The sequence below is a fragment of the Sinocyclocheilus grahami genome, unplaced genomic scaffold (genome assembly GCF_001515645.1).
Source record: "Sinocyclocheilus grahami isolate Dianchi unplaced genomic scaffold, SAMN03320097.WGS_v1.1 scaffold63.1, whole genome shotgun sequence".
Lineage (NCBI taxonomy): Eukaryota > Metazoa > Chordata > Actinopteri > Cypriniformes > Cyprinidae > Sinocyclocheilus > Sinocyclocheilus grahami.
The window spans coordinates 560,428-584,165 of NW_015505242.1; the positions used below are offsets into that span (position 1 = coordinate 560,428).

At 41.4% G+C, this 23,738-nt stretch overlaps 1 protein-coding gene across 1 annotated transcript in view; it reads right to left on the reverse strand.

Moving 5' to 3' along the window:
* Positions 1-23,738, reverse strand: part of LOC107584817 (bromodomain adjacent to zinc finger domain protein 2B-like) — a 90,944-nt gene that overhangs the window by 65,015 nt on the left and 2,191 nt on the right. Inside the window, exon 2 of the mRNA XM_016271585.1 lies at positions 6,935-6,978. The gene's annotated coding sequence lies outside the window, so the exon portion shown is untranslated. The remainder of the gene's footprint in view (positions 1-6,934; positions 6,979-23,738) is intronic.

Genomic DNA, 23,738 nt, shown 5'->3' on the forward strand with positions numbered 1-23,738 from the left:
CTGTTCCCTTCTTCTGCGCATCCTGTCCCCACTATCGCTATGAATAAAAGCAGCAAAAATGCTCAAAATTGCACGCAGAGACCTCAACCGTGGGCCCAAATCAGCAAACTTCATCGCTTCTGTTTCTAAGACTCCATACCCACCTCTCTTCCTGTTTTTTTCTCTCTATCTCAGCCTCTCTTTCTGTAATGACCTCCCTGAGGTCCAGTATCGCAGCTCTCTCTCTATTTCCAAGATGTGAGGGAGGTTCTGCGAACGCACACCCAGCATAATGAGCTCTCCCTGGACACCCAGAATACAAAAAGCCCCTGATATACTCAGAGAATCTCCCCAGACCACCCTGGATCCAGATCGTCCCGGCTCCCGTTCTGAGCTCAGGGCCTGCCGCAGGTTCTCTCTAAATACTCTGGGTCGAGGGTGGGAGACCCCTGGGTGGCTTGCTATTCTAGGGCTGGGTGTGTGTGTGTGTGTGTTTATGTCTCGGAGTGTGAATGAATAGGTGTGAGAAAGTGTGTGGCTGGTGCAAAAGGTGTGTTTATGAGGGGTCAAATCTTGGTGTGTAAGAAAGAGGGGCCGTTTGATTCAATAGAAACTCTTTAACCTTCTTTGAGGGCCCCCAACCTCCCCAAGAGCCCCTCTAACTGCCCTTAACCGCCCGATTCCTCTGAGAGAAGGGAGAGGCGCCCGCTGACAGACCTCAAAAACACACAACCCCTCATCGCACCTTGTACACACACTTTTTACACTCTAAATGGAACATAAACCCTACAGAGTAGAGCTTGCAAAGCTGTGATGCTGCTTTTCCTTTAACACACACTCACACAGTTTATGGCTACTGTTCAGTAAGAGTCATAAGTGTGTATTTGGATCCACAGCCAGCACGTCAAATTTGTGGCAGTAAAGCAAAGCCACTCCTTTTTATATTTGCCCTTCAAAAAATATATAAATAATGGCCTGTGTGTGTGTGCTCCCTTGAGGTGCGCATCCTGTGCAGAACACACACAGCGAAAGGAAGAGAGATGGAGAGAAGATGAGCACAGAGCAAAATGAAGGAAGAGCAGGGAAAAAAAACAGAAGTGGGGAGAGGAATGAGAGGGCTCACACACACACACACACACACTCTCTCTGCGTGCAACTGCGGTGTAAATGTCATCATGTACACAGTTTATCCTCTGTGTGAGCGAGAGGTGCAGATGAAGGGAGAGAGCAAGAGAGAAGAGCGAGTGAGCCCACTGCAGAGAGGTAGACGGGAGCACACAGCCTCTTCTTCTATGTTTGTTCATTAGTATTCCAGCGCTCAGTCCTTCAGATCCGTCCTCACACCGCTTTTAGCGTCAGCACGGGAAAACATACATACACACAAACACGTACACCAGCAATATAAAGAAAGTAGCTATGTCCGATGAGCTTCACCCACCTACCAAATCATCTCAACCTCTTGTCTTTACAAACAAAACAATAAACCCTACTTGCTGATTATGGAAGTTTGCCCAGACTAATTACATGACGTAACATGCTCAAGTCAAGACGTTTTGATGGATGCTGATTTGTAGAATCACTCAAGTAAAAAGATATTAGAGTTGGGGTCTTAATCTTGTGCACTTGGTCTTGAGCCCTTGGTCTGGATCTGTGTCTCAGTCTCAGGTCTTAAAAAAGACAGTAGTCTGTCTTCAATGTTTTTAAGGTCTTCACTATTGCATAGAATTTGCATGAATTCTATAGCACTTTCTACAAATACAGTACACTTGGCCCAAAAACAGTCAAATGTGGCACAAACGCCATATTTCTCTATTGTGAGAAGAACTTTTTTTAAACTAAATAAACTAGTAGAGTGACAACCTAATTTAAGTTTGAACACTGTATTTGATGTTACTGCCACTTCAAGCGATCTTTTATACATTTTGACTTTACAATTTTGATGATTATTTAATGTTATTGCTACAAATAAAACTCATGAACGTTTTAAACTGCATTATGACACATCAGAGTTTTGGTATCATGGTTGCAAAAATGGCAAACCTCATATAAAATGAACAGAAAATAACTCACATAATGTTTAGTTAGACCTAAACTTTACAATCATTTTCTGAAGCTGACCTGATACTCTTTCAGTATATCACCACATACTGAAAAAAAACTAGTTGTGGAAAGTCCCAGACATTACCTAAGCTATACAAAGTTTTTTCTGTTTCAGTTGATTGGTTGATTATATGGTCTTTGTAAGAATATAGCCCTCATGTCCTATTCTTGATCGGAGTCTTAGTTGGTCTAAACTGGAACTGGTTTCGGTCTGGCTCTCTGATGGTCTCTGATGGTCTAATATTGACAAGACACTTTACATTAATTATTGTCTTATTGTGTATTGTTCATGAGAAGATTCATTTAAAATTGCTAAAGTTGTGGAAGTGGCCTGGAAGAACTTGTATCCGTTAGATGCCATTTACACCTTTATAAGTATCTGTTTGCCATTTCAACTTCGAGTTGTTTTTCGAGTGAATGGCTTGAAAACTTTTAAAAATGACATTTCATGATTCATCTTCATCTAAGGAAGAAGCCGTTTCAAAGGAGACAGCGGTGGCAGTGAATGGTCATTTACCCATTTACTCAGAAGGGAAGAAAATGACTCAAAATCAAATATTTTTCACTCAACTGTTGCTTGCTTAATGAAATAAGTGGCCACGTGGAGAAAACCTGAAGGTGACTGCTGGTTAATTTCGTTAAAGTCATTTCAGTAGGTTTGTAAGAGCAGTGCCGATAAAAAGCTTGTCGTTTTATGCCAAGCTACTCTGAAAAGCCTTAAGGCTTTGTGTCCGTTTTGATTCTTAGATTCATTTCTTGTGTCTGTATTTAAACAGGAGGTGTTACAGAACTTCAGGGACCCGAAAATTTGGATAGGTTTGGTCTTGAGTTATCTGCAGTCCAAAAACATTGTAACCACATTGACACTCCCACATGGTTCTACAGTGTTTAGCTGAACCACAATCAACAAATAGGTAGTTTTCATTATTTGAAAAGAACACCTGTCTTAGGGTTGGGCCAAGATAAAACATTTGTGCTGTTGAAGCAAAATACGTGGATTCATACGGAGCATTATCGAGATATTGCTTCAGATTTGATCACTGCCTGCTGTGGCTGTCTCAGTTTAGCCAGTGCACTATTTGTCAGTCTGTTGTAGGTGTAGTGTATTATAGTGATTCTGCTGTGGATAGGTTGGTATTATTGGATGGATCTCCACGGTAACGGGGCGGGTGAAACTCAATCGGAGTCTCTCCATGTCGCTCCCTTAGATGGCCACCCGCTGATCCTGACCTTCTGGATGTTTTTCCCCTCTCCTTTTCTCTCTCTCCCTCCCGCTCTCTCAGCCCCATCTTCTAATTCTTCTATTTTCTGTATTCATTTATCTATCTTTCTAGTTATGATGGATTCAGGAGTGCTTACATGTTCCTATACTGTTATTTTTGGCTTATGTTGTCATTGCACTGCCACTTTAAAGCACAATGACAACAGCAAATGAATAGTGTCTATCCATTTTGTGTAACCTGCATATGAGAGCATGTGTATTGTGTGTATGTGTATAAACCATAGATGATAACACTTATGCAAGGGGGGGCCTGGCTAAGGCGAGATAATATGAAATTATGTTTATGATGTACTCTGAATATTAACTGCCTCATAACTGACTCATTCTTTCTCTCTATGGAAGATTCCGTATTTATTGCTGTATCCTCCACTACAGTCAGAATCAGCATAGCCTCTTAACTTGGCCGGGCATAAATATTTAAGGCATGAAGGAACAGTAAAATCACAAACGGCAAGTAGAGGGACAATTAGAGAGAGAGAGAAAACAAAAAGGGCCAATGACAGACACTTGAGGCACCCCATTTCAAACTCTCACCTTCACTGTGCGTGTGCATATGTGTGTGTGTCCAGCATTTTGTACTGAGGTAATAACTCTCACCAGGGATCTGGAGAGCCCAGCAGAGTTCAGGCAGGGGTCCATTATACCTTTCTCACACACACACACACACACACACACACACACAGAGAATCCAGCAGGCCTGCATTATTTGTATCAAACAACTGGTATGTTTTGCCTCTGACGCACAAGTACAGACACACTCCTACTGCACAGCACCAGCAATGAAAACAGACCCCCCCAACCATGATTCCTGCTCAAGATCTCTCCAGCAGGAAGTATGAGCTATGAGCCGTCCCCAGGGATGCAGGAAAGAGAAAGAGAAAGGCCAGGAGCCTGACACTGCCTGGCCAAGATCTATGCTCAAACACTCTCTCTTGCCTCTTTTTTCCCTTTCACTGCCCTCCTTTGTCTTCTCTTGCTTTTATTTTCCATTTCTTTCTCTACCCGAAATAAAGAGTAGTTGGTTACACTGAACACACTCATATCCACTTTTGTGCAGAGAAATGCCATTTCCTCTGCTTTATTATTCTCTTTCCCCCTCTGTGGGAGGCTGGGAGGAAAGTTTGCTTTGAAGAGAGAGGGTTTAACATGTGCGCTAATAAATAGCTGGTTTGCCCCTGGGCAAAATTGCAAGAGCTCAGTTCTCTCTCTTCCATATAGTCTCCAGCATTTTCAGTGACTACAATTTCTAACCTCCATTTCAAAATGAAAAGGATAGAGGATTATGTTTTTCCTCGATATGTCCTGACAGACCTGATTTTACTTTACAATTTCAACTCAAGGTTGATATTCTCTCCATCCATAAACTTGTGTAATTCCCTCTGGGTGTCCAAGCAGTCTTTTGTTTTATCCCTTCCTTTCTTTTTTCATGAGAAAGGAAAGTTCATCCCTATGACCCTTGCAGTATGCTTTTGTTTAGTTTCTAATATCAGTTAACATTATATTTACTTTTATGAACTTGGCAGAGACTTTTCCTAAGCAACTTATATTGCTTATTTGAACTTATTATTTTTCTCTTTTCATGAAATTTATCAAGTTCATGAATTAAAACCATGACATTGGTGTTGCAATGCATATACTGTTTAAGCTACAGGAACCTGTATATCCTTACTTTGCAATGCTGGTTCTAACATTCTGAAGAAAAACCAAGCATAAAATCCATTAAAAATTGAAAGTGAATTGAGTTCATGTTATGTAGATAATAAATTAAAATTAATTAACTGCATATATCAGTATTTGCTGGGAAAAGTTACCAAATTAAAATAAATTAAACATGTAACATTACTGTGGGAGATAAATAGACATTACAAAAAGTGGATTCTGTAATTGAGTCACCTATCTTTCCGAAGTAGACTCAAGGACTTTTAAAGACCAGTGTTATTTTGGTATATATTATATATTTCTGTTTAGCATTAATTTATTGTTAGTTTTAGTAATTTAAGTACTTCAAATTAAACTTATTTACTTAAGTTATTTTTCATTTTTTGTTTAGGTTTTTCATCTGATCTTTTTTATTATTACTATTATTATTTCAGTTTAACTTCAATTACCGAAAACAATTTGTAATAGTTTCAGTTAACTATAACAACACTGCTACAGACATATCTCTGTTCCATAGTTGTTATTCATTGCTGCCTGCTCTCAGCAAATTCAAGTTGATGAAGCACATAGCCAGTAAGTCAGCGGGCATGATTAAATGTGTCAATTCCTTTAACACCTTATTTTTTGTAATTAATTGTAGTAAATGAAGGTGTTAAACTGACAGCCCCAAAAACAAGTTTTTCTCCAATTTTTTTTTTCTAAGGCAATGCTTTGGCATTAAAAGGACATGCATGGTGCTGCCTCCAAAGCATGATTGCCTTGTAAGTCAGACATACAGGAATGTCACTAAACGAGCAGAGCCGTTGAGCACGGATGACCCTTCACGCCTTCCTACAATTCCCAGAAATCAATGCTCGGATGGAGCTTCCATTACCATTATTGATGGCTGAGACGGTGGCAGTGACTGCTGCCAATGCGAGAGGCCGCAGTGATGTGTAGCTGAGGAGCTGAGAGGCCGTCTTTGTCTGTCTCTGTTTTTCCCTATTCCATTCAGTCTTTCTTGCCATCCTTATATTTCTTTCCATATATATAATTTCCTCTGGAGTGTGAATGGAGCACTTTTCTAATAAAAGTCATCTGTAAGCCACCACACAGACACATACACTTTCTCTAAAACACATGCACATCTGAGGAAGCACTTGGTCTACACACAGCTGCATGTTCACCTGAGGCAGCTGCAGTCCGTTTCTCAGTCTTTAAGCACTCCAGAACTCAAACGCTACATTGTCACTAGTTAGTGGTATAGACAGAGAGAAGGAGAGGGAGAGGGAGAGGGAGACGACGAGAGAGTGGAAAGAACTGTCCTTGTATTTCTGTCACTCTCTGAAACCACAAGGGAGCTGGGGAATGAAACAATGCAGCCGAGCAGTGAGCCCTGCGAGGCTGCCACCCGCCTAGCATCACCGCTAATACCACGACCAGCATCCGAGCTACCAATTAGCATGAGACCACACAGGGAGAGAGAGAAACTGGCTGATTTGTTTGTTCCAAAGCACAACCTCTCTCCACCGCAGCGGATCGTTCGAGAGACTCGGCTGTGAAAATGAATTGCCAAATTAAAGATCTTTACAAATACAAAAAAACAAAAACAAACACAAAGCAAGCTTAAGAAATGTCAACCAAACAATTGCCTTTGGAGAGCTTTGTTTCAGCTAATTGGGAGGGAGAGGGGTGAGAAGAGAGACTCACATCCTAAGAACTAAATTAAATTAGGTTTAAATCGGCTGAATCTGTGTTCACCCTTTTCGGTTACAGCATCCAATTACCCGAAACAAACACAGAGGTGCATAACCGTGACAAATGGCTTCAAAACTGGAAAACTGGTCTTGCAACAAATGCAAAGTCACAGAAGGAAAAAAGTTTAAAAAAAAGTGATGACAACTGGCTATTAAGCATTATGCTACAAATACTCACTGAGTGGGAGTGTCCTCAGCTGTGTGACATCACTGCTTGTCCACCTGTAGGAGACCGGAAAAAGAAACAGAGAGGAAAGTGTTTTAATGGCATATTTGGTCACTAAACAGAAACAAAACTGAGGTAAATGTCCTAAATTACACTTAATATTTAGCTTTGGCCTCAAGGGGACAAGTCAACGGCAACAGGTTTCAGCATTGTGGCTGGAGTAATGCAGTGTTTAGTGTGTTTACACCCAACCTGTGGCTGCCAATGGTTTCAAGTAAGAAAAACGCACGCATAGCCTACGTACACAAAGACACTGACAACCACTTTTCACATGCCCACACAAGTAAAGCAAAAACACATGAATGTGTGAATGCTCATACACGCACCTGGTTCCGTCTTTTTTCCTGCTAAACCTGTTGGATTTACAGAAAGGCTTTAAAACCCAGGGTGTGTGGGACGTTTTTCCAAGCGCACATGCTGTTTTGTGCAGAAAACCAGCCTGCTCCAGTTTTCTCACAGCCTTTGTGTGTGTTTCTGTCTGTTTGTGTGTGTGTATGTGTGCTTAAGAATTATCAGGAACATCACAGCAGTGAGTCAAAAAGGTGAAACAGACACACAAATCAGGTTCGGCTTCCAATCTCCTCAATCTGCACAGACCACAAGTTGTACATACACACACTGCTCAGAAACAAACACCACATTCACAATGAGTTAAAAAAAGCTAAAACAAATTACCACCACAAACGAACAGCAGACGCGCTCCGAGTAATCTGTGGCTGGGCAGTTAGTTCCTTATTTTAGTTCTTTAAAACATTTCCATCTGGGCAGAGTTAGATGTCTGGAACAGTTTACCACTGTTTGCTACACAGTGAGCCAGGCTGTGACTGACAGCATCCGCACGTCAATCAAAATCCGACTCATCCGTCTACGGTGGAGGCGCTCCATCGCTGCAGTGGCCAAGGACACGTGCAGCGTTAGAGCTGATGTCATCGGGGGGAGTTCAGTCGGGATGACAGCTCAGAAAGACATGGACTGAAATAATGGCGAGCGCGCTGGTGGGGTTCATCATTTCCTAAACACTATGTTCGGCCTGATCATTACCACAATAACATGGCGCTACTGCCAACGAAAGCCAGAATCTGTGCGTAGTGGCTCAAAGCTCGCTCTGCGAGTGCTGAGCTCTCCCCAAACATCTTCATCCATCCTGAGGACCAGCTAATCAAAAACGTTTTGATGCTACATTTTTTTTTTATTGACTTGCCTAGGGGGAGGAATTTAGATGAAATGATAACGCACCCCCTTCGGATAGACTGCAAACTGTGAGCAGCTGTGAGGATGGTGTGCGAGGAGAAATGACGGGAGGGGAGGTTTTTTTTCCTTTTAGTTCTTTCTGCTCCAGGTTGATACTTCCCGTCGGAGGAGCCGGTCCTTTAGGGAGCACCTTGCCACGACTGCAGACGTTTAGCTCCAACCCTTCAGAGAAACACAGACAAGTCCCGACAATCTATCTCTCATGGAATCGTCTCACTCGTCCAGTTTCAGGAAACTGATCCCTAAATAGAAGTGATTCATCTTTATTCATACAATATGAGCACACACAGCACAAAGAGACTTCTCTTTCCTTTTCTCTCGCTTTCTCATCTCTTTCTTGCTCTCTCTCCCTCTCTTTTTGCACTGTATGATTCAGTGTGGCTGCAGGGCAGAGTCTTTTATCGCTGTATTATGCCCAGCTGAAAGCTGACAAAATGGAATCAGTGTGTGAGTTCTGTGACTGGGAAAAAACAGCCTTGGACCAGATCTCTTTCTCTCTTGTTGATAATCTTATTCTTTCATCATTAGGCCGATTGCGGTTTATCCTGGAGAAAAGAAGGGATGGGGAAAAAGATAAATATAGAAGAAAAAAAGACATGGCCATCCAGAGGGCAAAAAAACTCATACCTGGAAATACTTCCTCAAAAATGGCCACCAGACAATTAGCGCCATCTGAGAGAGAGGAGGGGGTGCGCTATAACTTAAACTGCCCACACTGGAGGTCATCACTCACACGCTAATGGAAGAACCGTGCTACACACACACACACACACAAAATCGCTCTCTCTCACACACAAGGACACAGCAATCGTCTTTGAACGGATTGATAAACACTGTGGTAATTTGACTTTACATTTGTGGTAAAAGTTCATCTGTGCAGAATGCAGCAACTCGTGACAATAAGGCCAAATTAATATTCAACCCATTTCCTATCCTCGATTTCCTTCACCTTTGAAGTCTGGTGGAAATGAAGACCAGATGGAAGCAAAAGGAAGAACAAGAGTGAGCAAAAGAGAGAGAGAAAAAACACTCATGTGCCTCCACATGAAATGGAGCGCTTTTTAAACAAAGGTAAAACATGTGGGAAAGTTTCTGAAGCTCTGCAGTCATCGCCAGACACGGCAGGAACAGAAAACATGTTTTATGCACTCCCAGCTACGAAAACAAACAAACTAATGGGAAAATGATCAGAGGCTTTACTTTAGGTTAGCCCTTAAGTGAAATTCTGTAAAATGCATGTGAAATGCAAAGCCTTACAAGAGCTTTTGAGAACATGCACTTGAAACGTTTGTTCACTAATCAGTCAAAAAAAAATTCATGCATGAATTGTTTAAAAAAATGTTTCAATGAGTTTGAGAATTCTCACACACACACACTTTTAATTGTCTCTATGATGATATGACAAAGTTATAACTGCAGGATGTTGAAGGAAATCTGAGAAAAAAATGGATAATGTAACAATAAGTTTACATAAACCTTAGAATCTACAATACGTTTGTTCTTAATATAATTTGTTGACTCGTCAAACATCATATAGCAACAAGACATCATATAGCGATGGGAGAAAAAATTAATGTGCAAAGCATGCTGAGAAACCAAAGAAATTGTAGAACCTGGAAGAATTTTATCAAGAACAACAGATAGTTTTCACATTCCAGATCAACCCAGAGACATATGTACAACTATTAAAAGTTTACAGTTGCTTGTTTAGGCAACATATGGTATTATGAAACAAGGTAAATATTTGAGTAACTTCAATTATTATTTTGTTGTGTGAAATCTATCTCTTTTTTTTATTTTTTTATTCTGCAAGTACTATGTAAACAAAAGCAGAACTGTATAATACTAAATCTAATTACATTTTAGTAAACCACAAAGAGAAAGCGAGACCCTGTAATTTTAACAGTGTCCAAATATCATTTTAAACACTTTAAGGCCACTTTAAGTATATACGGACACAATACCACAGCTTCAAAAAACAAAGATAACAGCCTTACATGTGACCATATAATTTGAACAACATGTACCCTAATGGAGGGCCCTGAACAATAACACTGGCAGTCAAAAGAAGCCGATCACAGATTAAACGTTGTCCACGAATTAAGTTTTATAAGCGCTAAAGAACGCAAAGCAGCAGAATACCGTGTAATCAAACAGGCCTTGAGATTTCCCTGCGTGAAGGTCAATCCCGCTGCCTATGCAGCTGTCACGCCTTCCTCTCAAACACACGCACACATGTGAACAAACACACTGACACACACAAACCAACCAGATAGTCATCTATCATCCCTAAGCTCAACACACCCAATGGGAAAGCTCTCGCCATCAACCTGACATCAATCCAGTGAAGCAGCAACAATGACAAAAAATGCCTGCCTTTTTAAACAAATATAAAATATATGTGTCCAGCAAATATTACAATATATTAAGAGCATGATGTCGCTTGGTCTGAAGTATGCTGGGGAAGGTGATTGGTGTTGTTGCAGCAGGTTGGCTGATGGCAGTACAGTAGTAAGGAAGCCCACTACTACTTGCCCTGGTAAATCTTTTGACATAATTTAATCATCCTCATGTTACTCCAAAGCTGTGTAACTTACATTCTTCTGTGAAGCCATATTCTGAGAAATGTCTGTGTAGCCAATGCCAGTGGGCACCAATATTGTTTGGTTGCCAACATTCTTCAAAATATCTTGTTCAGCAGAAGAAAATCAGTCAGGTTTGGAACGACATGAGGATGAGTAAATGATGACAAACTTTTCATTTTTGAGTGGACTATCCCTTGAGCTATAGTGTTGGGTATAATTTGGGGTCATGATATTGGCTGAGCTGTTGTGGTGGGATCATAGTAATTTGCTGAGAGGTTCCAAATGGCACGCTGAGCTGTTGTGTTGGGTCATGTAGTGGTCTGTTGGACGTGTAGTGTTGGGTTAGGGTGGAGTTGGGGTGGATGTTCAGTCAAGCGGCATGCTGAACTGTAGTGTGGGTTGTGGTAATGGCTTAAGCTGTTGTGTTCTGTCTTTGCTAAGTGTATAGTGTTGGCTTGTAGTGGGCGTGCGGAGCATGATGTTGGGATGTTCACAAAAGTTGTGTATTGAGCTGTTGAGGTGGGTAATCGGGTGTTGTGTTGAGCTGTATTGTTAACTTATGGTGTTGTGTTGAGCTATATTGTTAACTTATGGTGTTGTGTTGAGCTATGGTGCTTGGATGTTCAGTAAAGTGTTGTTTTGAGTCGTCTGGTGGTGTTGATCTGTTGTTTTGAGATTGTGTGAGAGATAGTGTTGAGTTGTGGTGGTGTGTTGAGCATGCTGTTGGGATGTTCAGTCAAGTGGTGCATTGGGCTGTTATTTTGGGTCACCTGGTGGTGTGTTGGGCTAAAGTGTTGGATCATGTGGTGGTCTACTGGGTGTGCAGTGTTGGGGTATGGTGGTGTGTTGAGCATTGTAATGGAATGTTCAGTCAAGTGCCATGTTAAGGTGTAGTGTTGGATCATCTGGTGGCAGGTTGGGCAATGGTTATATGTTAAGCTATAGCAGTGGTTCCCAATCCTGATCCTGGAGAACCCCCAACACTGCACATTTTAGATGTCTCCCTATTCAAACACACCTGATTCAACTCATCGGCTCATTAGTGAAGACTCCAAGACCTTAAATGTGTGCGTCAGATAAGAGAGACACCAAAAACGTGCAGTGTAGGGGGTTCTCCAGGACCAGGATTGGGAACCACTGAGCTATAGTATTAGGTTGTGTTGTTTTTTTGAGCTGCTATGTTGAAGGTGTGGTGATGTGCTGACCTTATGTGCTGGGTCATGGTGGTCTATTGGGTGCTGAGAAGCAGTGTTGAGTTGTGGTGGTGTGTTAAGAATGTTTTTGGGATGTTCAGCTATTATTCCGGGTCATCTGGTAGCTTTTGTGTTGGGTTGTAGTGGTCTGAGCTAAAGTGTAGGGTTGTGCGGTGGGTTGGGTTATGGTGGAGCATAGGGGTGGGGGGAAAAATCGATACAGCATAGTATCGTGATATTTTCCGCGGCAATACTGTATCGATACACGGACGCCAAGTATCAATATTTTATTATACTATTTGGTAGAATAATAAAATTTATTTCTTTACAATCCACTAGATGGTGGTGTTGAGTTTTTTCTGGTGAGGACAGCTGGGTCATCTTCAGCATGCAGTAAGTTAAAATAAAGAGGGCGGCATTGCGGAAAGTTATCAGGAAAGCCCCATCAGCGTTTAAATCGGATGTATGGACTTAGTTCGGATTTGTAAACAAGGAGGGGATGTAAGTAGGGATGCACCGAAAATATAGGCTACGTATAATAATAATAATAATAATAATAATAATAATATGTCGCACCCGCCCGGCAGTGTTCAGTGCCATTGTTTCACTCTCCTCGTCACTGCGCGGTTTCACGCTCCGCTCAATATTCCGATCTATGAATGTGCGTTCCTCTTGTGTACCGCTCATGCTCATCGGAAAAGCAAAGTCTGCTCAAATAACACGCTGACAGGAAATTTCTATGCAGTATAGGCCTACTTGTTCCAGTTTGCAGTAGCGCTACTGTGCTGTAATGTGGTGTAGGCTAGTTCAGCTGTACTGGGCAACGCTGGTAAAATAATGCTACCTTCAGTGACGCTATGCTCTGCTCATATGCTCTGATAATAATAGCTTTGTAGGACTATACATTATTTGGATAATTAGTCAAAAAAACAACAACAACTTATATCTGTTTCTGTTGTGAAGTGAACAAAAATAATATATTGATATTTAATATTAAGGTAACATATTCAATAAGGTTCCATTAGTTAATGTATTAACTATCATGAACGAACAATGAACAATACATGTATTACAGTATTTATTAATCTTAATGTTAGTTAATGAGAATACAGTTATTCACTTAGTTCATGTTAATTCAGAGTGCATTAACTGTTAACAAGCACAACTGTTGATTTTAATAATGCATTAGTAAATGTTGAAATTAACATGAACTAAGATTAGTAAATTTGCACTGTTCAAAATACCTGTAGTAGCACAGCAGTGCATACCTGTTTACATTTAATTAAGGTGGACTAGATTAGACTGTAATACAAATAGTTGAGTTTGCCAGGTGCAAACAACATTTATGACAGGTTTTCATGAAAGTGTTGGCCAGTTTGTCTGCTTGACAATCCCATTTTGCACGGCAACAATAAAACTGAAGTGAGATAAACAAACTGAGAAATGTTTATTTTTAGTTAAAACAGATGTTGTAAAAAGTTTTCCTTCGGGGACATAATTTGAAGTTGGAAAAAGGTAATAAATTGCAATATATCGCAGAATATCGCAATATATTTAAAATCGCAATAATATTGTATCGTGACACAAGTATCGTGATAATATCGTATCGTGAGGCCTCTGGTGATTCCCACCCCTAGTGGAGCACTGAGCATTGTGTTGGGGTGTTCAGTCAAGTGGTATGCATGTTGAAGTGTTGTGTTGGGCCTGTAATGTTGGATTATGATAGTGTGTTGAGAGGTAGTATTAGGTTGTGTGGTGGTTTGTTAAGTTATATTATTGGGATGTTAAGTAAAGTGGCGTGTTGTGCTGCTTTGTTGGGGTGTGGTGGTGTTTTGAGTGGTTTTGTTGGGTTGTGTTTTGAGCTGTAACATTGAAGTCAAGGTGATGGCTGAATAGATGACTGAAGGAAGTGAAGATGAGCTCTAGACTGAATGCATTGTTTTCATGAAAGATGCTGTTGCTCCTTGCTGCACGCTTAAATTAGCTGGCTGTGTTTGGATTACACCAGGGAGCTCTCACACAGGATTTATTCTAGCCTGCAGGAGCAAAGGATATTTCCATCTCTACACACACAAACACACATAGATGCACAGTCATCCGTGTGCATGTGCACACACACAAACACACACTCAGATAAAACCCTAAGAGCACAAAACAAGGCTTTCGGTTACAGAGGTGCTCACACACATACACTGTGGTCAAATAAGGATGCACTGCTCACTCTACCATTCATTTCATCCTTCGCCCTAGAATGCGTCCATATGATCCTTTGCCATCGGAACAAACATACAGATGCACTTCCACGCAAACATACACAAGCTAACACTCAAAGGACTCAACAAGAGGCTCTTCATGGCCTCTGGATCAGGCTTCTTCTAGTGCTATTGCCAAGTTTATTGACTGCTCTTATTACAGACGGGTTTCACAGCTTTCTACCCATCTAACAGAGATAATACAGAGACAGAAACTGAGAGAAAGAGAGAACACATGCAGTGTTTTTCCTCTCATTTTGAGTGTCATGTGAAACAACCACACCGCAGTCTGTTACACTGAACAATCTGATGACACAAACACTCTTTTGCTAAACAATCTGCAGTCCTTAACCTTACCTCTTTAACTGATTACATTATTTAAACAAAGAATCACCCGTCCGTTCCAACTTTAAACAAAGCAGCCTCAGCCTAATTTCTAATGACCGAGACAGGCGCCCCCCTCAAAACACACACGCACACATATTTGTTGCGGGTCGGCGAGCATGAGGCCTGCTGAAGCGCCTAATCCCACGTCTGTAGGCTCCAGGAACACGCCATGATGCACCTTCACGCGAATGAAGATTAGAACCCTTAATCCAGCTCTCTCAATCTGGAGATCTTTTTATAAAACCTCACAGCTAATCCAACAGTGGTTTGTTTACTGTTCAAGACCTAGATCAAACCAGGCTAGATTATTTTACTAAAAAAAAAAAAAAAACTTTACTCAATGTGTCATGTCAGGGTTAAATGCTGGCACTAAACTGCTCCATTAACCATATTCATGTCGTAAGAGATCAAATAAAAGCTTATGTAAAAAGCTTGCGTAGAACTTTACGCAAAACAAAAAGGGCTTCGGTTTCTAAACTACATTACGGTGTCAGCTGAAACTATTCTATTTTCAATCCATTTTCTGTCTCCATCCCATCCCTGTCATTTCGTGGGCCTTTCTGCGCAAATTAAAAATTTAGAAATTCTTGCTGCGCCGAGGTACTCTTTGCCAGCGCAGCTAAAATGAAAAGGCTTTGTGGTGACAGTGACCAGATTTTAAATGCAGCAGGATCAATAAATAAGAGGGGGCTGCTTGAGCACAATCTCTGAATGTCTTTGAGTGTGTATGTATGTGTGAGGGTCAAATACTGCATGTCCTGCAGTCAGCTGTCACAGTGCAGTAGATTCTCTCCCATCCCACAGCTCTCGCCAAATCCCCCCCCCCCAGCCTCCCTTCTGCCCTCTCCTACAAGAGGAGCATCATTCTTGCCATTCCTGAAATCATGGCTATTTCTACTCTGGATGCAAATATAGCGATAAGCACTAGAACAAATAGGCCAAACTACTGGCATTTCAAACACGGGCTCCATTATCTCAGCAGGGGGAATGGAGCGCCGCAGTGGCAACCCACGGCACAGGCAACATGACAGTCTCCTGGAGGGCAAAAAAACACTGGAGACGCAACCGGTGCAGGGTGGAAAAAACAGCCCTCATCACTCCAGCATTCTCCTCTGCCCGGAATCACTAATGCACTCAAACCCTCATTGAGGAGCTGAGGGAGATAGATAGAAAGAAAGAAAGAAAGAAAGAAAGAAAGAAAGAAAGAAAGAAAGAAAGAAAGAAAGAAAGAAAGAAAGAAAGAGAGGGGGGGGGGGCAGATGGAAAGCAGAAAAACAGGCACACAGAAAGGTTTCAGAATGATGACCTTCAGGTGTCGGGCACAAGATCAGCCTCATTGATTAACAGCAGAGGCTGCCGGAAAGATACACACGTATTCTGAAAACACTTCCCGAATTACTATGAAGTTACAGCAAAGGAGATTTTTCTTTCTCAAGTCTTAATACGAAGCCTTTCTTGAGGGAAAAATCAACCCTTTCACCTTGTCTGTGAAAAACAAGCGTTCAGACAGCCCAACAAAAATAACCTTGAGTTTCATCAGGGATATTTTCACATTGAATGATAAACAGAGGCCCGAGGGACACTGAACCAAAAAGCAGCTAATTGCCTGCTTCTGAAATTTGGCCCCTGTGTCCTCTCTGTGTTTATCTTAAAACAGAGTCAGTTTGGTATGACCCGCTTCAGCTGCTGGTAGGAAAGCCCATTCATTTAACTGTCTGCAGAAATGCAAATCTCCGGCTACTCTGGCTCGTTACCACGGACCGGCAGGCTAAAGGTAAAGAAGATCATGTTTGCGACACAATTATCAAGTCTGCCGCGACCGACTTGCGCTTCTGCTGACACAGACAGTTGTCTCCCGAGCGCTAATGTTCACGCTAAACAGCAACCCACATAACCCGCTATTATGTAAGAGCCAACTGTTGAGAGGAAATTCTACAATCAAAGCTGTTTGCTAACGACAAAATAAATCATTAGCCAAGTAAGTCAAGATAGAGATGCACTTATCCATGATACTGTTTAACGTCAACTGTCGTCTCACAAAGCAGCACAGGGAAGAGTATCTTGTCAGTATTTACAAGGTGATTTGCCAAGTTGTTATGAGTACAAGGACACAACCTGCTCAGAAAACAAATTCACCGCTGACCTTCCAGCATCGAGTATTCGGGGCTGATTCATTTGGCAGTTACTGGCCACACACGTGGAACACCACAGCTTGTATAATCAAGCCCGCGCTTGGGTTCGAGTTCTTTAAATGACAGGTGTTATGATCAAGTGAGAACTTCTCGCTGCCTTGGACTTTTATAGGATGGTTAAATCAAATGACAAATCCAGAAACTCTAGGCTGAGCTTTCTGAAGTTCATTTAAATCAATTTCGCCATTAACGGTGCAATGATTGATGCGTGTTTAAAAACCAAAATCAATGGGTTCTCACTCTATCCAAAATGACGCTGAGGGAAGAACTACGTTTTTCTTTCATCTTATTTTGATTTATACAACTGTCCACCTTGCTGTGGCTATACACCGATGTATTGGCCAATAATCCATATTGGCCGATAAAAGCAATTTATTTCACTATCGGCCATAGGCCGATTGTTCAAAATCAGCCGATGATCAGGTCCGATTATATCCTGTCAATCAAAAGACAGCAGAAAAACATGTCATACTGCAACTCATACTATGTGTGAAGACAATCTCTCGGTTTTAAATGTGACGTGACAGATCCCTGCAGCACCTCAGTTCATGCAGCAGTGCGGAGCGCGAGTCTCTTCCACTTTAATAAGTTATAGCTCAAAATAAACATGAATGAACATCAGAAGGTATGTTGAAAGATACAGTATAGCTTACCAAAATGTCTTATGTAATCGCTCAATCAGTGTTTCAACTGTGGAAAGATGCCAATAAAACAGATTGTGAACAGTATGCCACTTAAGTTCATTTAAATCAATTTCGCCATTAACGGTGCAATGATTGATGCGTGTTTAAAAACCAAAATCAATGGGTTCTCACTCTATCCAAAATGACGCTGAGGGAAGAACTACGTTTTTCTTTCATCTTATTTTGATTTATACAACTGTCCACCTTGCTGTGGCTATACACCGATGTATTGGCCAATAATCCATATTGGCCGATAAAAGCAATTTATTTCACTATCGGCCATAGGCCGATTGTTCAAAATCAGCCGATGATCAGGTCCGATTATATCCTGTCAATCAAAAGACAGCAGAAAAACATGTCATACTGCAACTCATACTATGTGTGAAGACAATCTCTCTGTTTTAAATGTGACGTGACAGATCCCTGCAGCACCTCAGTTCATGCAGCAGTGCGGAGCGTGAGTCTCTTCCACTTTAATAAGTTATAGCTCAAAATAAACATGAATGAACATCAGAAGGTATGTTGAAAGATACAGTATAGCTTACCAAAATGTCTTATGTAATCGCTCAATCAGTGTTTCAACTGTGGAAAGATGCCAATAAAACAGATTGTGAACAGTATGCCACTTAACATGGAATTTACCTCAGAAAAGTTATCCACTGGTCACAGTTCATTAGTAAGCTATAAAACAACACTAAAGATTAGCTTTTTTACTTATAATTATACATGTATGTTTGAAAATATCTGGCATGAAGACAGGTATTTATGAAGACTGTGCAAATGAGTTGTAAACAGATTTACATTTTTATTTGAGTGTAATTATCATATCGGAAAATAAATAGCAGTTGAATATAATAGCTCTGTTATTAAAAATAACATTTAATATTATAGTAATGTGCCAAATGATAGGTTTCCATACGTAGTTAATCACATCGGTTAGGAGAGATCTTTTTCCTTAAAGGGGTCATATGATGCGATTTCATTTTTTCCTTTCTCTTTGGAGTGTTACAAACTCTTGGTGCATAAAGAAGATCTGTAAATTTGCAAAGACTAAAATCTCAAATCCAAAGAGATATTCTTTATAAAAGTTAAGAGTCAGCCACGCCTACCTAAAATGGCTCATTCTAACACGCCCCCACATATCTACCTCACTATGTGGGAAGATTTGCATAACGCCACCCAAATGTTCACGCAAAGAAAGAAGGCGTAACTTTTATTCTCGCTGTAGTATTGTTGCCGCTGCCGCCATGTCCTGAAGACGCTGTGTGTTTCGTTGTGAAAGCGAAACTACTTTGTTTGGTCTGCCAAAAGAGGACGATATCCGCTTCGTCATGCCTGGAGCTGATCCGTGCTGGTCGCTGAGGAAATACATCAACTTAGTGCTGAGGATCGCCGGATCGGCTTTCACCGTTTTCACAGCTCCTTCGCCGGGACCGCCGTTCTCGACCCCGCCGCCTCAGCTCACTCTTGCCCGGCTTCAGCTCACGCTAACCCGGGGATTTCGCTCACGCTAGCCCGCTGTGCTTTTCATTGTGAAAGCGAAACTACTTTGTTTGGTCTTCCAAAAGAGGACGATATTCGCTTCGTCATGCCTAGAGCTGATCTGTGCTGGTCGCTGAGGGAATACATCAACTTAGTGCTGTGGATCACCGGCACATTTTATGGAGGATTGTTTACTGATCCTGGGAGAGTACCATTAGACTAAAATTCCGGCAGTTCTGACTCACGTAAGTACGTTTTCTTTTATCATTTGCCACTGATGATTCAAACGCGAGTTTTAGGCAGTGTGGAGTAGCACTTGTTGTTTGTCATTTCTCTGATCACAAACGCAGACACGGTTTTATGTTTACGCGCCACGATGCAATGCAACGGAACGCGTAAAAAGACAGTATAAGTCATTATAATCAGTAATTATGTCCCCACTGGATACAACAAATGCCTCATTTGTAATGGGTTTTAATGTTTTTGTCTTGTCGCTCCGGCCGGACACGGCATCAACAGTATGGTGAGGAGCGTAACATTTCCGTCTCACGCTTGAGGTATTCGGCCAATCACAATGCACTGGATAGCTGGCCAATCACAGCACACCTCGCTTTTTCAGACCGATGAGTTTTGTAAAAATCGACGCGTTTCAGAAAGGCGAGGCATAGAGGAGAAACAATAATGTACAGTATGTGGAAAATAATGTGTTTTTATTTACTTTAAACCGCATAAACACATTTCTTTACACCAAATAATGTTATTTTTAGCAGCATCATATGACCCCTTTAAGAAAATCAAACTATCGGTATCGGCAGATATCATTCTGAATAATCGGCTATCGTATCGGCAGAGAAATTCAGTATCGGTGCATCTCTAATATATATGTATAATATATATACATTTTCTTATTTTATTTATCTAAATATATATTATTTAAATCATAGCAAAGGTTTTAAATAATCTGAATTGGGTTTTAAAATACTAAAAATAGAGGGGGGGGGGGGGGGGTGTATTTACACAAACAATAATTGCTAGTAAATTTAACAAATAATTACAAAGAAGAAGCAAATAACACATTCAATTAAACCTAAACATTTGAATTAGAAAGACTGACATAGTATTCTCTTGTCAAGCCAGACTCACACTACAGGTGTTTTTCTGAGCCTTGCTTAAACTATACTGTAATTATCTTTTATTTGCAACTTTGGAACATTTTTTGCATTGTATACTCTTTTTAAAAGTATGCTAAAGTATACTTCTTTTTTACAAGGGCCAACAACAGCTGAGCATCTTGAACAAAGCAAGAGTTTGTTGCTCTATAAAAGGAAAAAGGATTAATTATGGTATAGGTGCAGGTAGCAGGCAGCATATGAGGGACATGGACATGGTTTAGATGGATTTCCGACATGTAGTTCCATTGTAAGCTGTGACACAAAGACTTCGAGAAGTCTGCCAGGAGCTTTACATCCATGGCCAGAAAGCACAGCAGGCTGGAGGCTTCCTAAATCTCATCTCTTGGTCCAGACATGAGGGACGAGGAAAGCAGCTCGGAAGAAAGAGGCAAAAGGAAGAATTATCAGAGTGACAGAGAGGTGCACTGAGGAAGAGCGAGGGGGGGCGACGAGAGGGAAAGCCGCCCCATAGCTCCAGTTCCTCAGGGGCAGGTGTTGGCGGGTGATGGCACAGATGGTACTTATCGCCGTGGGTATAGAATGCCTTCTGCTGGGGGGTGAGCAGACGAAGTGATGAGAGGCAGAAAGGGGACGTAGTGGCAAGTAGGGATGTGGCGGGAAGAGTGCTGGGGACATTTACCTACTAAACATAACCAAGGAATAAGTAATCTTCTGGAAAGGGTGTCAAGTAAGTTGTTAAAGTGAAAGCACAATGTTATACACTGCAGTTGACTATAATATCGTCTAATCCAATAAGATGTAGAATGAAAGCCCATAGAGCCATTTAGACTATGAGACTCAGGCAGGGCTGTGCGTGTTAACTGCTCTCTAGTCATTCATATTATGTAACAGCATGAGTGGAACATCCAATAAATTTAAATCATCTTTAAATGATCAGTGCACGTTTCGGAAGAAGTGCGATTATAAACACAAACCCATGTGCATTTGGGATTGTCTGCGCTAAACTTTGATTCGACAGCTTCCGCACTCGAGACCCATTTCTTACAACCCACATTTCTCAGAATCAGCTCATTACACCACAATCATTTGTTGTTGTACGCGCAACAAAGGCATGCAACAGAGCTTAAGCAAGATCCTTCTAAAGATTCCAAATTAAACTAATTCCTAGATACAAACATCTTCTCACAAGCCTAACCCATATCCTGTCTGGAAAACAACAAACATCCTGGACAGAAACGTGTGGCTGACACTCTAACCCCAAGCAAAGTTCTTTCTCTCTCTCTCTCTTCGCAGCTACAGACATCCAGTGGTCTGGGTGTGCTTGAGAGAGCACAGTGTGAGATCCCTTCAAACCCCAACAGCACAAACAGGCCCTGACAGATTTGCTCTCCCTAATTCGTGGTAAGAAAAACAGCACAAGTATATAAGAGAATTCTATGTGCTCCGAATAAGCACAAACACTCACACTCCCACAAAGAAAGAAGAAGAAAAAACATCCAACAATAGCCATTTCTAATGGAAGAAGAGAGTGGGTGAGACTGTTCCGTTTCAATTCACTGATACCGCTAATGGCTTCTTAGCGGTTCCATGAAATCAAGCAGCTGTCAAGGCGATGCATCGGGAACAGGGAGGAAGAGGCGGCATTCCCACAAGAGAAAAGCATCTCGTCAGGATGTTTGGCTAAACATCTGCTCCCCTGCTCTCATGGCTTTAGCAGAAGCACATGCTCAGACAAAGAGATGGGAGGTGGAAACACTGACTTCTCCATCTGAGGCATTCTGTAAAAACAGCAGCCTCCGCCATGCATAATGACTAGGGCACTGGGCTACATGATGAGACCGAGCCCTACTGATACAAAACAGACAGTCCAGCCATTTAACCAGCAGGGTTTTGCATCGCTGACCACTAATTGTAAAAAGTTCATGACTTGCATAAAAGTATGTAACACTTGCTTTTTTGAAGGTCTTTTTTGTGAAGGACTGTTCATTCACAAACCACTACTTTACTTACTATCATCTTTACTTACTTCTTACACATCAGGAGGTCAACTGTAAAGTAAAACTCTATCTGTGAGTGTACAAGCACAAATAATGTTCCTGTGGCTCAGTGGTAGAGCATTGCGTTAGCAGCGCAAAGGTCGGTGGGTTAAATTCCCAAGGAACACACATACTGATAAAAAATGTATAGCCTGAATGCACTGCAAGTCGCTTTGGATAAAAGCGTCTGCTAAATGCATACATTTCATTTAACTTAAAATAAAACATACAGGCTGTATACAAAAGTAGCATACATAGGCACATCATAAGCTAACTAGAACATCCGACGTCTTCTAAATGAGGAAATGACTGTACAGTGAGACCATAATTATTAACCTCGTGAGCCATAAATTCATATGACAAACTCAAACATGTCTGATTGCCTAATTCTGAAAAGATCAAAATACGATTCTGGTCATTCAAGGAGGAAAAAATCTCTGAAATGGATGTGAAGCCTTAGGTCACTGATTCATCATTACAGCACATTCTTCCTAATCCTTCACGGGGGGAAAAAATGCCACACAAAAAAATTTCTCAATTTTAAACAAAGACAAGAAAACAAACAGTTCACCTCACTAAATGACATCATTAGTGTGCTGATGTCATTCATCCACCTGTAAACACCGGATCGTTAAACACCGCGTAAGATTCTCGAGATCACATCAAAATGTTTGTTTTTATTCAACTGGAGTCATTCCGACACCAAAACTAACCGAAAACAGAGTGTTGCACCAATGTCAAGCGAGACAACAAATTCGACGCCTTCTTGGCAAAACATCACATTTTACTTCAACTTCACATGACGTCACCGCCACCACACAAGACATTTCTAAACTTTCTGCCTGTAACGACATGTGCAGCTCGAGTCCTAACACACGGCTCCGCCGGTTCAAATGAGCCAAGATGGCGTGAGGCTTGTTGTTTAGAGGGCAGAAAAAATGGAGGATATTGTAATATACACAAAGGGATACATTTCAACAACTCGGCCAGGCGGCAGCTGCTGCTCTTTAAGGAAGCAACAAAGATAAGAGCAACGCGACGCTCCAGCGCAACGCCAGCGACCCGCTCCGACCGAGCAGGCGATTTCCCCGTCGAAACTACCAAACCGTGTGCTTTTAACAGAGTTTATCAAAAGGAATTATAAAGTAAATGCTTTTATCATGTTGTCTCAATGAAGAGCTGTTAGCTTTTGCCATCATCTGAGAGACGGACATTAAACAGACCAAAGGTAGCGTCAGCTCCTCCAAGTGACTCCCCCGCATCAAATAAGCCAAATATTACATTTTTACGTACCAAAATGAACGACGGGGAAGCGCGTGCTCTTTTAAAACATGTTTGGAAACATTAAGGAGTGTTTACCAACAGTTTACATTTCGAAACGTAGCAGTTAAAGCGCACGCGAGAGGGCACAAAGGCAGATTGCTATTATGAAGTCACAACCCCCGCGCGCAACATTGCGTCCACTCGTAAAGTTTTGCTATATTCGCCGTCGCAACGGAATATTTCTCTCGATGGGCTTTTCCCGACAACGCCGTTGAAATGCTTTTGACAAGTTTTGCGCT